Source organism: Salvelinus namaycush, chromosome 9 (assembly GCF_016432855.1).
Source record: "Salvelinus namaycush isolate Seneca chromosome 9, SaNama_1.0, whole genome shotgun sequence".
NCBI classification, from domain to species: Eukaryota; Metazoa; Chordata; class Actinopteri; order Salmoniformes; family Salmonidae; genus Salvelinus; species Salvelinus namaycush.
The window spans coordinates 38,502,532-38,515,835 of record NC_052315.1 but is presented as its reverse complement, the minus strand read 5'-3'; positions in this window follow the sequence as shown (position 1 = coordinate 38,515,835).

Below are 13,304 nucleotides of genomic sequence, written 5' to 3'. Positions count from 1 at the left end.
TGAAACAGTCAGAGGTCACCAAGCGCAACATAGCTTCAGCGTGTAAATCAGCTAGAAAGATGTGTCGGCATCGAGTAATTGTCTCTGGCCCCCTCCCAGTTAGGGGGAGTGATGAGCTCTACAGCAGAGTCTCACAACTCAATCGCTGGTTGAAAACTGTTTTCTGCCCCTCCCAAAAGATAGAATTTGTAGATAATTGGCCCTCTTTCTGGGACTCACCCACAAACAGGACCAAGCCTGGCCTGCTGAGGAGTGACGGACTCCATCCTAGCTGGAGGGGTGCTCTCATCTTATCTACCAACATAGACAGGGCTCTAACTCCTCTAGCTCCACAATGAAATAGAGTGCAGGCCAGGCAGCAGGCTGTTAGCCAGCCTACCAGCTTAGTGGAGTCAGTGTAGTCAGCTCAGCTATCCCCATTGAGACTGTGTCTGTGCCTCGACCTAGGTTGGGCAAAACTAAACATGCCGGTGTTCGCCTTAGCAATCTCACTAGGATAAAGACCTCCTCCATTCCTGCCATTATTGAAAGAGATCGTGATACCTCACATCTCAAAATAGGGCTACTTAATGTTAGATCCTTCACTTCAAAGGCAGTTATAGTCAATGAACTAATCACTGATCATAATCTTGATGTGATTGGCCTGACTGAAACATGGCTTAAGCCTGATGAATTCACTGTGTTAACTGAGGCCTCACCTCCTGGTTACACTAGTGACCATATCCCCCGTGCATCCCGCAAAGGCGGAGGTGTTGCTAACATTTACGATAGCGAATTTCAATTTACAAAAAAAAAGAAGACATTTTCGTCTTTTGAGCTTCTAGTCATGAAATCTATGCAGCCTACTCAATCACTTTTTATAGCTACTGTTTACAGGCCTCCTGGGCCATATACAGCGTCCCTCACTGAGTTCCCTGAATTCCTATCGGACCTTGTAGTCATAGCAGATAATATTCTAATTTTTGGTGATTTTAATATTCACATGGAAAAGTCCACAGACCCACTCCAAAAGGCTTTCGGAGCTATCATCGACTCAGTGGGTTTTGTCCAACATGTCTCTGGACCTACTCACTGCCACAGTCATACTCTAGACCTAGTTTTGTCGCATGGAATAAATGTTGTAGATCTTAATGTTTTTCCTCATAATCCTGGACTATCGGACCACCATTTTATTACGTTTGCAATCGCAACAAATAATCTGCTCAGACCCCAACCAAGGAGCATCAAAAGTCGTGCTATAAATTCTCAGACAACACAAAGATTCCTTGATGCCCTTCCAGACTCCTTCTGCCTACCCAGGGACGTCAGAGGACAAAAATCAGTTAACCACCTAACTAAAGAACTCAATTTAACCTTGCGCAATACCCTAGATGCAGTTGCACCCCTAAAAACTAAAAACATTTGTCATAAGAAACTAGCTCCCTGGTATACAGAAAATACCCGAGCTCTGAAGCAAGCTTCCAGAAAATTGGAACGGAAATGGCGCCACACCAAACTGGAAGTCTTCCGACTAGCTTGGAAAGACAGTAGCGTGCAGTATCGAAGAGCCCTCACTGCTGCTCAATCATCCTATTTTTCCAACTTAATTGAGGAAAATAAGAACAATCCAAAATGTATTTTTGATACTGTCGCAAAGCTAACTAAAAAGCAGCATTCCCCAAGTGATGATGGCTTTCACTTCAGCAGTAATAAATTCATGAACTTCTTTGAGGAAAAGATCATGATCATTAGAAAGCAAATTACGGACTCCTCTTTAAATCTGCGTATTCCTCCAAAGCTCAGCTGTCCTGAGTCTGCACAACTCTGCCAGGACCTAGGATCAAGAGAGACACTTAAGTGTTTTAGTACTATATCTCTTGACACAATGATGAAAATAATCATGGCCTCTAAACCTTCAAGCTGCATACTGGACCCTATTCCAACTAAACTACTTAAAGAGCTGCTTCATGTGCTTGGCCCTCCTATGTTGAACATAATAAACGGCTCTCTATCCACCGGATGTGTACCAAACTCACTAAAAGTGGCAGTAATAAAGCCTCTCTTGAAAAAGCCAAACCTTGACCCAGAAAATATAAAAAACTATCGGCCTATATCGAATCTTCCATTCCTCTCAAAATTTTTAGAAAAAGTTGTTGCGCAGCAACTCACTGCCTTCCTGAAGACAAACAATGTATACGAAATGCTTCAGTCTGGTTTTAGACCCCATCATAGCACTGAGACTGCACTTGTGAAAATGTACCACTAGCCACTTTAAACAATGCCACTTAATATAATGTTTACATACCCTACATTACTCATCTCATATGTATATGTATATACTGTACTCTATATCATCTACTGCATCTTGCCATCCTTATGTAATACAGGTATCACTAGCCACTTTAAACTATGCCACTTTATGTTTACATACCCTACATTACTCATCTCATATGTATATACTGTACTCTATACCATCTACTGCATCTTGCCTATGCCGTTCTGTACCATCACTCATTCATATATCTTTATGTACATATTCTTTATCCCTTTACACTTGTGTGTATAAGGTAGTAGTTGTGGAATTGTTAGGTTAGATTACTTGTTGGTTATTACTGCATTGTCGGAACTAGAAGCACAAGCATTTCGCTACACTCGCATTAACATCTGCTAACCATGTGTATGTGACAAATAAAATTTGATTTGATTTTGATTTGAAGGTGGTAAATGACCTTTTAATGGCGTCAGACCGAGGCTCTGCATCTGTCCTCGTGCTATCAATCAATCAATCAATCAATCAATCAAGTTTATTTTATATAGCCCTTCGTACATCAGCTAATATCTCGAAGTGCTGTACAGAAACCCAGCCTAAAAACCCCAAACAGCAAGCAATGCAGGTGTAGAAGCACGGTGGCTAGGAAAAACTCCCTAGAAAGGCCAAAACCTAGGAAGAAACCTAGAGAGGAACCAGGCTATGAGGGGTGGCCAGTCCTCTTCTGGCTGTGCCGGGTGGAGATTATAACAGAACTATGCCAAGATGTTCAAAATGTTCATAAGTGACAAGCATGGTCAAATAATAATCATGAATAATTTTCAGTTGGCTTTTCATAGCCGATCATTAAGAGTTGATCGTACCAAAAACGTACCAAAAACAAACATTAACACAGTTCAATTATAGAAGTACCAAAAAAAGGAATAATGTTAAACATTTACAGGCTTTAATGGTGATTATAGATCTTTTGTTTTTGTTGAAGAGTTAAGATTTTCAACCTCTCTTCAGAAAGCTTTGCAAGCAGGTCAACAGCCCAGGAGGAATCAGCTGTCCTTTAAAAATAAAATGTGCATCTGACTGTCAGTCCGTGCTACTAGACCATAGTGCTGCCTTTGATACCATCGATCACCACATTCTTTTGGAGAGATTGGAAACCCAAATTGGTCTACATGGACAAGTTCTGGCCTGGTTTAGATCTTATCTGTCGGAAAGATATCAGTTTGTGTCTGTGAATGGTTTGTCCTCTGACAAATCAACTGTACATTTCGGTGTTCCTCAAGGTTCCGTTTTAGGACCACTATTGTTTTCACTATATATTTTACCTCTTGGGGATGTCATTCGAAAACATAATGTTAACTTTCACTGCTATGCGGATGACACACAGCTGTACATTTCAATGAAACATGGTGAAGCCCCAAATTGCCCTCGCTAGAAGCCTGTGTTTCAGACATAAGGAAGTGGATGGCTGAAAACGTTCTACTTTTAAACTCGGACAAAACAGAGATGCTTGTTCTAGGTCCCAAGAAACAAAGAGATCTTCTGTTGAATCTGACAATTCATCTTGATGGTTGTAAAGTCGTCTCAAATAAAACTGTGAAGGACCTCGGCGTTACTCTGTACCCTGATCTCTCTGTTGACGAACATATCAAGACTGTTTCAAGGACAGCTTTTTTCCATCTACGTAACATTGCAAAAATCAGAAATTTTCTGTCCAAAAATGATGCAGAAAAATGTATCCATGTTTTTGTTACTTCTAGGTTAGACTACTGCAATGCTCTACTTTCCGGCTACCCGGATAAAGCACTAAATAAACTTTAGTTAGTGCTAAATACGGCTGCTAGAATCCTGACTAGAACCAAAAAATTTGATCATATTACTCCAGTGTTAGCCTCCCTACACTGGCTTCCTGTTAAGGCAAGGGCTGATTTCAAGGTTTTACTGTTAACTGTTAACCTACACCTACCTAAAATATTGTATTTTCAGTTTATTGAAGATGGTGTACAAAACCGAAAGTAAATGATGCAAAAAATAAACCTCAGAACAGAAAGCATATACAGTTGAAGTCGGAAGTTTACATACACCTTAGCCAAATACATTTAAACAACAAGCTTCCCACAATAAGTTGGGTGAATTTTGGCCCATTCCTCCTGACAGAGCTGGTGTAACTGAGTCAGGTTTGTAGTCCTCCTTGCTCGCACACACTTTTTCAGTTCTGCCAACAAATTTTCTATAGGATTGAGGTCAGGACTTTGTGATGGCCACTCCAATACCTTGACTTAGTTGTCCTTAAGCCATTTTGCCACAACTTTGGAAGTATGCTTGGGGTCATTGTCCATTTGGAAGACCCATTTGCGACCAAGCTTTAACTTCCTGACTGATGTCTTGAAATGTTGCTTCAATATATCCACATAATTTTCCTCCCTCATGATGCCATCTATTTTGTGAAGTGCACCAGTCCCTCCTGCAGCAAAGCACCCCCACAACATGATGCTGCCACCCCTGTGCTTCACGGTTGGGATGGTGGTGTTCGGCTTGCAAGCCTCCCCCTTTTTCCTCCAAACATAACAATGGTCATTATGGCCAAACGGTTCTATTTTTGTTTCATCAGACTAGAGGACATTTCTCCAAAAAGTACAATCTTTGTCCCCATGTGCAGTTGCAAACTGTAGTCTGGCTTTTTTATGGCGGTTTTGGAGCAGTGGCTTCTTCCTTGCTGAGCGGCCTTTCAGGTTATGTCGATATAGGACTCGTTTTACTGTGGATATATATACTTTTGTACCTGTTTCCTCCAGAATCTTCACAAGGTCCTTTGCTGTTGTTCTGGGATTGATTTTCACGTTTCGCACCAATGTACGTTCATCTCTCAGGAAGGTACGTCCTTCCTGAGCGGTATGACAGCTGCTTGGTCCCATGGTGTTGATACTTGCGTACTATTGTTTGTACAGATGAACGTGGTACCTTCAGGCATTTGGAAATTGCTCCCAAGGATGAACCAGATTGGGGAGGTCTACATTTTTTTTTCTTAGGTCTTGGCTGATTTCTTTTGATTTTCCCATGATGTCAAGCAAAGAGGCACTGAGTTTGAAGGTAGGCCTTGAAATACATCCACAGGTACACCTCAAATTGACTCAAATGATGTCAATTAGCCTATCAGAAGCTTCTAAAGCCATGACATCATTTTCTGGACTTTTCTTAGCTGTTTAAAGGCACAGTCAACTTACTGTATGTAAACTTCTGACCCACTGGAATTGTGATACAGTGAAATAATCTGTCTGTAAACAATTGTTGGAAAAATTACTTGTCATGCACAAAGTAGATGTCCTAACTGACTTGCCAAAACTATAGTTTGCTAACAAGAAATTTGTGGAGGGGTTGGAAACCGAGTTTTAATGACTCCAACCTAAGTATGTATGTAAACTTCCGACTTCGACCGTAAATAGCCAGATCTACCGCTTCTTAGACCTGCTTTCAAGGAGAATGACAGATCTATAACTGACATTTCTTTGTGATTTTTTTTCAAGTCACACAAAAAGTTACATATTGCAGCTTTGAATAAATTGTTCATAAAAATGTATAAACATTTTGTGTGCTATTTGTTGTGTACAAGACCAAGGTAATGTTGATTAGAAAGTCTTTACTTAAGCATCACTTGGTAACATGCATACAGCTCCATTCAGTGCATAGTAAGTCATCTCTAACTTGGCTCGCTAGTACTAGTATCACACTCAGGTACACATAATACCAACGCCATCTATTGGGTTGGCGACATCTCGTAACATCTTCCTTTCCACAACAAACTAAGATTACTGCTCCTCGACTCATAAACAGGAGAACTGGGGTTAGACCCTTGCCAGTGAAAACATTACACTGTTAACAAAAAACATAACTGTGTTCTTATTCAAGTACCTTCAATAAGCATCAACTTTAAAGTCAATAAGCAGACTACCCTCTTACAAAAAAAGATTCCCTCTTACAGCAAAAGATTAAACAACATAGTCTCTGGAGTATCTCACGGGCGGCCTGATATTTGCCCTGGTTCTGGTTCTGGACATATGCGGAAATCCCAGGGGGGGCGGGGGGGACACGACCCCCCCATCTTGGGAAAAATATGATTTGTCCCCCCCAATATATCACTGTAAACATAACTATGTAATTTCAATAATATTAATAATACGCAATGAAAGCACTTGTGCTGATTATAGACACTTAATAGCGCGTTTTGAAGTTTCAAAAGATTGCGACCTCCCCCGTCCTTTGCCTCACGATGGTTTGATCCACTGCCAGTTCTTTAGCTGGCAAGGTAATAGAGAGTTCGTATCTACTGTCCGAAAGGCACATGTACGTAACTGACGTGAGGTTAATCCAGTCAATCCATAGCAGGTCCATAGCAATGTTATTTATTTATTTTTATGTTGGCAGGGTTCACACACTAGCTGAATTTGCAGAGCTAGCGCGCAAACTAAAGCAAACATTAACTATCAAGCTAGCTAGTACCTATTCCATTTATGTGGCGTCGTCAAAGATGGAATCTTTGCTATCGTCAGTTTATTCCAAGATCAGCATGCAGCTGTAGTGCTTCAAAGTCCCTGTGATAAGGTTAGCGATAAACTGAAGTCCAAACTGAACAGAACTACACTCTCTTATACCATTGTCTTAAATATATATAATGGTCTCGTTGCAAAAGCTAAATTGTCGCTACTGAACTTTTTTAAATTTTATTTCACCTTTATTTAACCAGGTAGCAAAGATTATAGCAAACACACAAACAGAATTGGTGCTCGCTAGCTTTACAAATTCAGCTATTGTTGGAAGCCAGCCAATATGAAACAAACTATATTAAAATTACAAAAGGTTGCAGAATGTGTTGTGTAAATGTGTGTGTGTGCAGCTAGGCCAGCCAGCCAGCCAGGTAGAAAAATGGCTGTAAAAAGTAAAAAGACGGACATCAGAGTATTTTTCAGTACACCAAAACGCAAAGTAAGAACTCTAGTAGCCTAATATCTCAAAGACTAGTTGATAAAATGTTCATAAGAAAGAAGTGAAATGCTAATGGAAATGTTTCACAATGATGTCATTAGGCAGAGCAGGCAACAGATGGCACACAGACAGCAGAGCTGGGGACAGATATGCAGGGACAGATTGGCAGAGACAGGGAGTCTCAGGTAAGTTTCTTGAGTCTTTGTTTGGCAACATTATGAAAGGTTCTCAATTTTTTTTACTTGTAAAATAGGGACATAATTGGAAAATGCCATGGATACCCCCACTCTCAACTTAAACTGGTGACTAAACTAAGATTTGTTTACGGCAATGGTATTGCTGTTGTGATTAATTGTGTAGTTTTGGGTACCGGTAGTTAGGAGTACGGCAAAACCTTATTTATTTTCTAGGAGACAGACTGTGAGTCAGTGAGGGTGGTGAAAGGGAAAGAGCCAGGGAGAGAGACTTCAGAGGACAGTGTCACAGCCACTGCAGGACCAGGTGTCACCCTTGTTGCCAGCAGCACCAGTATAGGGGACAGTGGCACAGCATTGTCCAGTTACCACAGTGATGGCACAAAACCATATCAGCCACACCCACAATTTATAGAACCGCAAACTCTTGCCAACAGAGTGTTGACGTTTCAAGAGAGATGGTTTCGCGATTTCCCCTGGCTACATTATAATCCATCAATAAAAGGAGTGTTGTGTTTTCACTGTAGCCAAGGGTTTTCAAGCCAGCCATCTTTTGGCCAAAGAGCAGATGCTGCCTTCATTAGTGCAGGATTTAGGAACTGGAGAAAAGCCATTGAAAAATTCACAGCACATCAAAACTGCCAAACCCACCGCCACTTTGTAATTGTAACAGCACACCAGCTAAATCCAATCAGTGTCCAGTTATCCAGCGCGTGGGGTAAACAGCAGGATGACGCAAGGCATTGCTTGATGAAAATTGTTAGTTCGGTGCGGCATGTAGTAAGACCGGGACAAGCCTTTAGAGGCCACACGGATGACCGTGGGAATTTATACCAGCTTTTGAAACTTAGGGCAGAAGAGGATGATCCCATTTTACTGAAGTGGTTAACAGAGCGTACCACAATGTACACAGGCCCCAAAGCACAGAATGAAATTCTGAACATCATGGCCAATACAGTCATTCGAGGCATTGCAGCTGAGATTAGATCTCTTCCGATTGTACAATTTTCATTAATTGTTGATGGTACTCAAGATGTCTCTGGTGCTGAACAGGAGAATGTCTGTCTGCGTTATATTGACCATGACCTTGTCCCTCACAAGGAGTTTATTGGGCTATACAGGGTGTCGGAGACAACAGGCGAGGGCATTGCGAAAGTGGCAACTGATGTGTTGTTGAGGCTCAATTTGCCCATGTCTGGCATACGTGGGCAGAGTTACGATGGTGCCTCAAACATGGCAGGAAAATACACAGGTGCACAGGCAATTGTGAGGAGGCAGCAGCCGTTAGCCCTCTATGTCCATTGTGGAGCACACTGTGTAAATCTGATTACACAGGCTGCCTGCTCAGCCTCCCCACTGATCCGGAATTCCCTTTCCTGGGTCCATCAGTTAGGTGTCCTCTATGGCCAGTCAGGAAAGTTTAAGAGCATGTTTGAATCGATTGCCACGTCCAAAGATACAAATCTGACCACCCTGGTCAGGGTGGACTGTGTGGAATACTGCTATTAGAGCTGTGCTAGGGCAGTATGAGCGGGTACTAAGCAGCCTAGAGGAGATGGCAAAATCTGCATCCAAGACAGCTTCAACTGCCAGTGGCTTATTCGAGCACTTCAGCAAAGGCAAGACTGTGTTGGGCCTCACACTTGCCTCTGCTGTTCTTGGAGAGCTTGAATGTCTAAACATTTCACTACAGAAGAAAACTAAGACTGTCTCTGGTATGCAGGCTGTAGTCGAGTGTGTGCGGTCATCTCTTAGGGGCAAGAGAAATGACGAAAGCTACCTTGCACTGTATGAGAAAGCAACAACATTGATTGACTCTATTGAATCCATTGAGACGCACTCAAGACGATTTGCTGGCAAAGCAGACATTTTTTAAGTGTTTAAAGTGTTGGATGGTGTTGAGGTTCAGTTTGGTGACCGTTTTGACCAGGACAGTCTAAACGTCCTGCAAAAGTTGGAAAGAGCACTTCTCACGGGGGAGTTGGATGAGTCTCTAGATCAGTACCCAGAACTGAACATAGATTCTCTTTCAGTGCAGATCCCTCTCTTTCACAACAAATACACCTGTAGCAGCAGTGGAGAGGCAGCAGAGGTCCTCAGGAGGCTTCCAGTAGAGGTGCGGGGGTTGTTTGACCAAGTTGAGGTGCTGATCAGAATTTTGTTTGTGGTGCCAGTGTCTTCATGTGAGGCTGAGAGGAGTTTCAGTGCACTCCGCAGGTTAAAGACTTGGCTACGGGCTAGCATGGGCCAAGAGAGACTGAACGGCGTAGTTGTCTGTAATGTACATAGACAGGCTGGACAGTCTCAAGAGGGAAAATATCTGCCAGCAATTTGTTGGATCCATTGAAACCCGCAAACATATGTTCGGTTCTTTTGTTCAGTAGTGTGTATAGCAGTGGTTCTCAATCTTTTTTGGGTACTGGAACCCCTGCATATTTTGAGGCAAGGCAGGCAAGGTTTTGAGCGGTCCTCAGGGACCTCCACTCTATATTATATGTGAACTTACTGGAAACCTTGTGGTACTGACTACATTCATTACACTTTATTTCACGGACCCCTTGCAATTAGTCCATGGACCCCTGTTTGAGAACCCCTGGTGTAATTGATATTTGTTCTTTTGTTTAGTAGTTTTCAGTACACTTACAAATTATTTATTTCATGTTATTTTATTTAAAATTGCATACTTTGTGCGACATACTTGTCCATAGCTGCTGTTTGAAGAGTTGAGACGCTGACTGAAGGATATTTTGTTTGATTTATTTGGGTTTTTCATTGAAGTAGTTATTTTGCTTTTAGAACTGTACTTATTTGTATATTTTTGTTCTTGTAAAGATATTGTAGTAGACTCAGGCCAGGTGCACATATTTAATGACTATATAAATGTATCAGAAAAAGTCAAATTAAAAGGTCAATTCAATACAGAGACCAACTTTGTGATGGTTCTCAATGGAGATTCTTTTAGATGTGATCACACCATGTTCATTGTATTTATGAAAACTACACCCATACAGTGTACAGTACCATTGTCACCTACTGATCTTTCTTGATATTGCTGGTTGTAAGTACGAATACCTGCATACATACTGGACTGGTAAGGAGCACTGCTATAACTATTATTAGTAGTATAATTATAATGATTTAAACATTTGAACAAGTTGGGAAAACCCTTCAGTTAACTACTGTACCTATCAATTATCCAGTTGTAGGAATTATGGTTCCTCAATATACATTTAACATATAACAACGTATGCTATGTGTTACAGCACTACTTTTGGTGTCCCCCTCAGGAATTGCTCTTGAGAAAATTTAATGTAATTGTCCCCTCCAAGGTTGATATCAGATTTTCGCCCCTGGTTCTGGAGTTATATTTTCAGGCAGTGTGGCTGCTTCCATATCAGCAGTCTGTTGTTCACCACCTGCTTGGATGGCAGGTTCGTTCCATGGACCCCAGTCATCCTCTTCCGTGTTGTTCAGTCACTGCACGAATGTCTTTTCTGTTTCTTCTGTATTTTTTACCATTGCTAGTACTTAATTTGACCGGTCACTGAGTTGATCAGTGCATATGCCCAGCGTCCAATTGCTGGCTGAGTTGTTGGGGTGGAGAAGAACCCTTACTGTTTGTCCTTGGATGATGTTGGGAATGTCGGTGGCATATGTGTCATAGTGGTGTTTTGCTGTCAGCCCTTTTTGCTTGTTTTCTTTGAATTACATTTTGTACCGCTTGGGGTTCGAGCAGTTTTTTCATGATGGGTAGGATTGTGTGTGTGCGTCTGGACATGAGTCGCTGTACCGGAGAACTGTTAAGTGCCTCTTGGAGTATTACGCCATGCCAACACTGCTTTCCATGGGTCTTCACCATCCATCGCAGCCTTTTTTTAGAAGCGTTTTGGCAATTTTCACCGCTGATTCCGCTCTGCCATTGCTTTGGCTGTGATACGGTGATGATGTCACATGTTTAAAGTCTCACTAATCAGCCTATTTTTGAAAGTCCATTCTGGAGAAGGGGGGGGGGGGGGGGTGCATTATCAGAAACAACAGTGTGGGCAACGCCATGTCTGCTGAACTGCTTTTTGCAGCATTCAATGATGGTGTCTGATGTGGTGTCATTCAGCTCGTCGAGTTCCCAGTAGTCCAAGAAATAATCGACCATGACGAGGTAGTTTTTTGTTGTTGACTGTGAGTAAGTCCATCCCGATCTTGGACCATGGGAAGGATTTGGTGGGGGATGAGTTTCTCCTTTTGTTCTCTCTTCTGGGTGGAGTTGCAGGTGGCACATTTGCTGATAAAGATCTTTACGTCCTTTGTAATCCTTGGCCAGAAAACAGCATCACGTGCCTCTCTGAGACTGGCCTCTACACAGTGTATTTTGTGTAGAAAATCAGCACGTAACATGTCAGGGATAAAGACCCTGTTTCCTTTAAATATCAGTCCATTTTCTGTGGTGAGCTCCTCTTTGTACGTCCATAAATCTTTCAGTGCGCGTGACTCACAGCCTGTTTGGTTCCAGGCCAGCCGTTGTTGATTTGTGTGTACAGAGCCTGAAACAGTGGGTCCTGGGAACAGTGTGCTTTGATTGATTCCATTGTCTTAGTTGAGATGTTGACATCACTGGTGTGATCCACCTGTTCCAGGTCAGTTGTGGATAGACCCATAGCGTAGACCGTGGCTGGTGTTTTGCATTTGTCTGTGCTCTGTGGTTGATTGAGCTGTTCTGGACAGGAAGTCAGCTACATGTAGTTCTTTGCCTTGTTTGTATTGCACATGGACATCTTTGTAGCCTTAGCAACATTTTCTGCAGTCGCTTGGGTGCTGTGAGTAGGGATTTCTTGAAGATCGTCTCAAGCGGTTTGTGGTCGCTGTGTATTGATTAACTCTCTGCCGTGTAGGTACTGGTCAAACTTGTCACAAGCAAAAACAATGGAGAGACATTCTTTCTCAATCTGTGCATATCTTTGTTCTGTCTGAGTCAATGTTCTGGAGGCAAATGCAACAGGTTGTCGTTTCTGTAGAAGGGCTGCGCCCAAACTGGCATCACACTGCAGTGTGACTTCTTCATTCAGGTCGTAGTATTTGAGCACTGGGTGTTGTGTGACTAACTGTTTGATAGTCTCAACTGCTGTGTCATGCTGTGGTAGCCATGTCCAATCAATGTCCTTGTCAGTCAGTCTTCTGAGTGGCTCACACACATCCAGATAGGCGGGGCATGAATAATGCCAGATATTGCTCAAACCCCAACAGCCGCTGTAGTGACTTGACATCAGTCGGTGTATCCATGTTCTGAATGCCTGTTATTTTCTCTGGGTCAGGGCGAAGGCTCTCTGTGGTGAGAAGATGACCCAAGTATGTCACACTCGGCAGCTTTAACCAGAGTTTATTTTTGTTCAGCTTCAGGTTGACATCTCTTGCTCTCTGCAGGAGAGCTGTAAGGTTTCTGTCATGATCTGCCATTGCCTTTTCGTGTCTGTCACCACATCCATAGAGTAGAATTTCATCCGCGATCACACTCACTCCTTTCAGTCCCTGTAGTGCTTCACACTGTCTTCGCTGGTATTCTTCAGCTGCTGGCTTGATTCCAAATGGCATTCCCAGCTGTCTATATCAAATCAAAGTTTATTTGTCACGTGCGCCGAATACAACAGGGCTCTAACCAATAGTGCATAAAATGTATTAGGTGAACAATAGGTAAGTAAAGAAATAAAAACAACAGTAAAAATACAGTGAAAATCAGTAGCGAGGCTATAAAAGTAGCGAGGCTACATGCAGACACCGGTTAGTCAGGCTGATTGAGGTGGTATGTACATGTAGATATGTGACTATGCATATATGCTTAACAGAGAGTAGCAGTAGCGTAAAGAGAGGTTGGCGGGTGGTGGGTGGCGGGATAC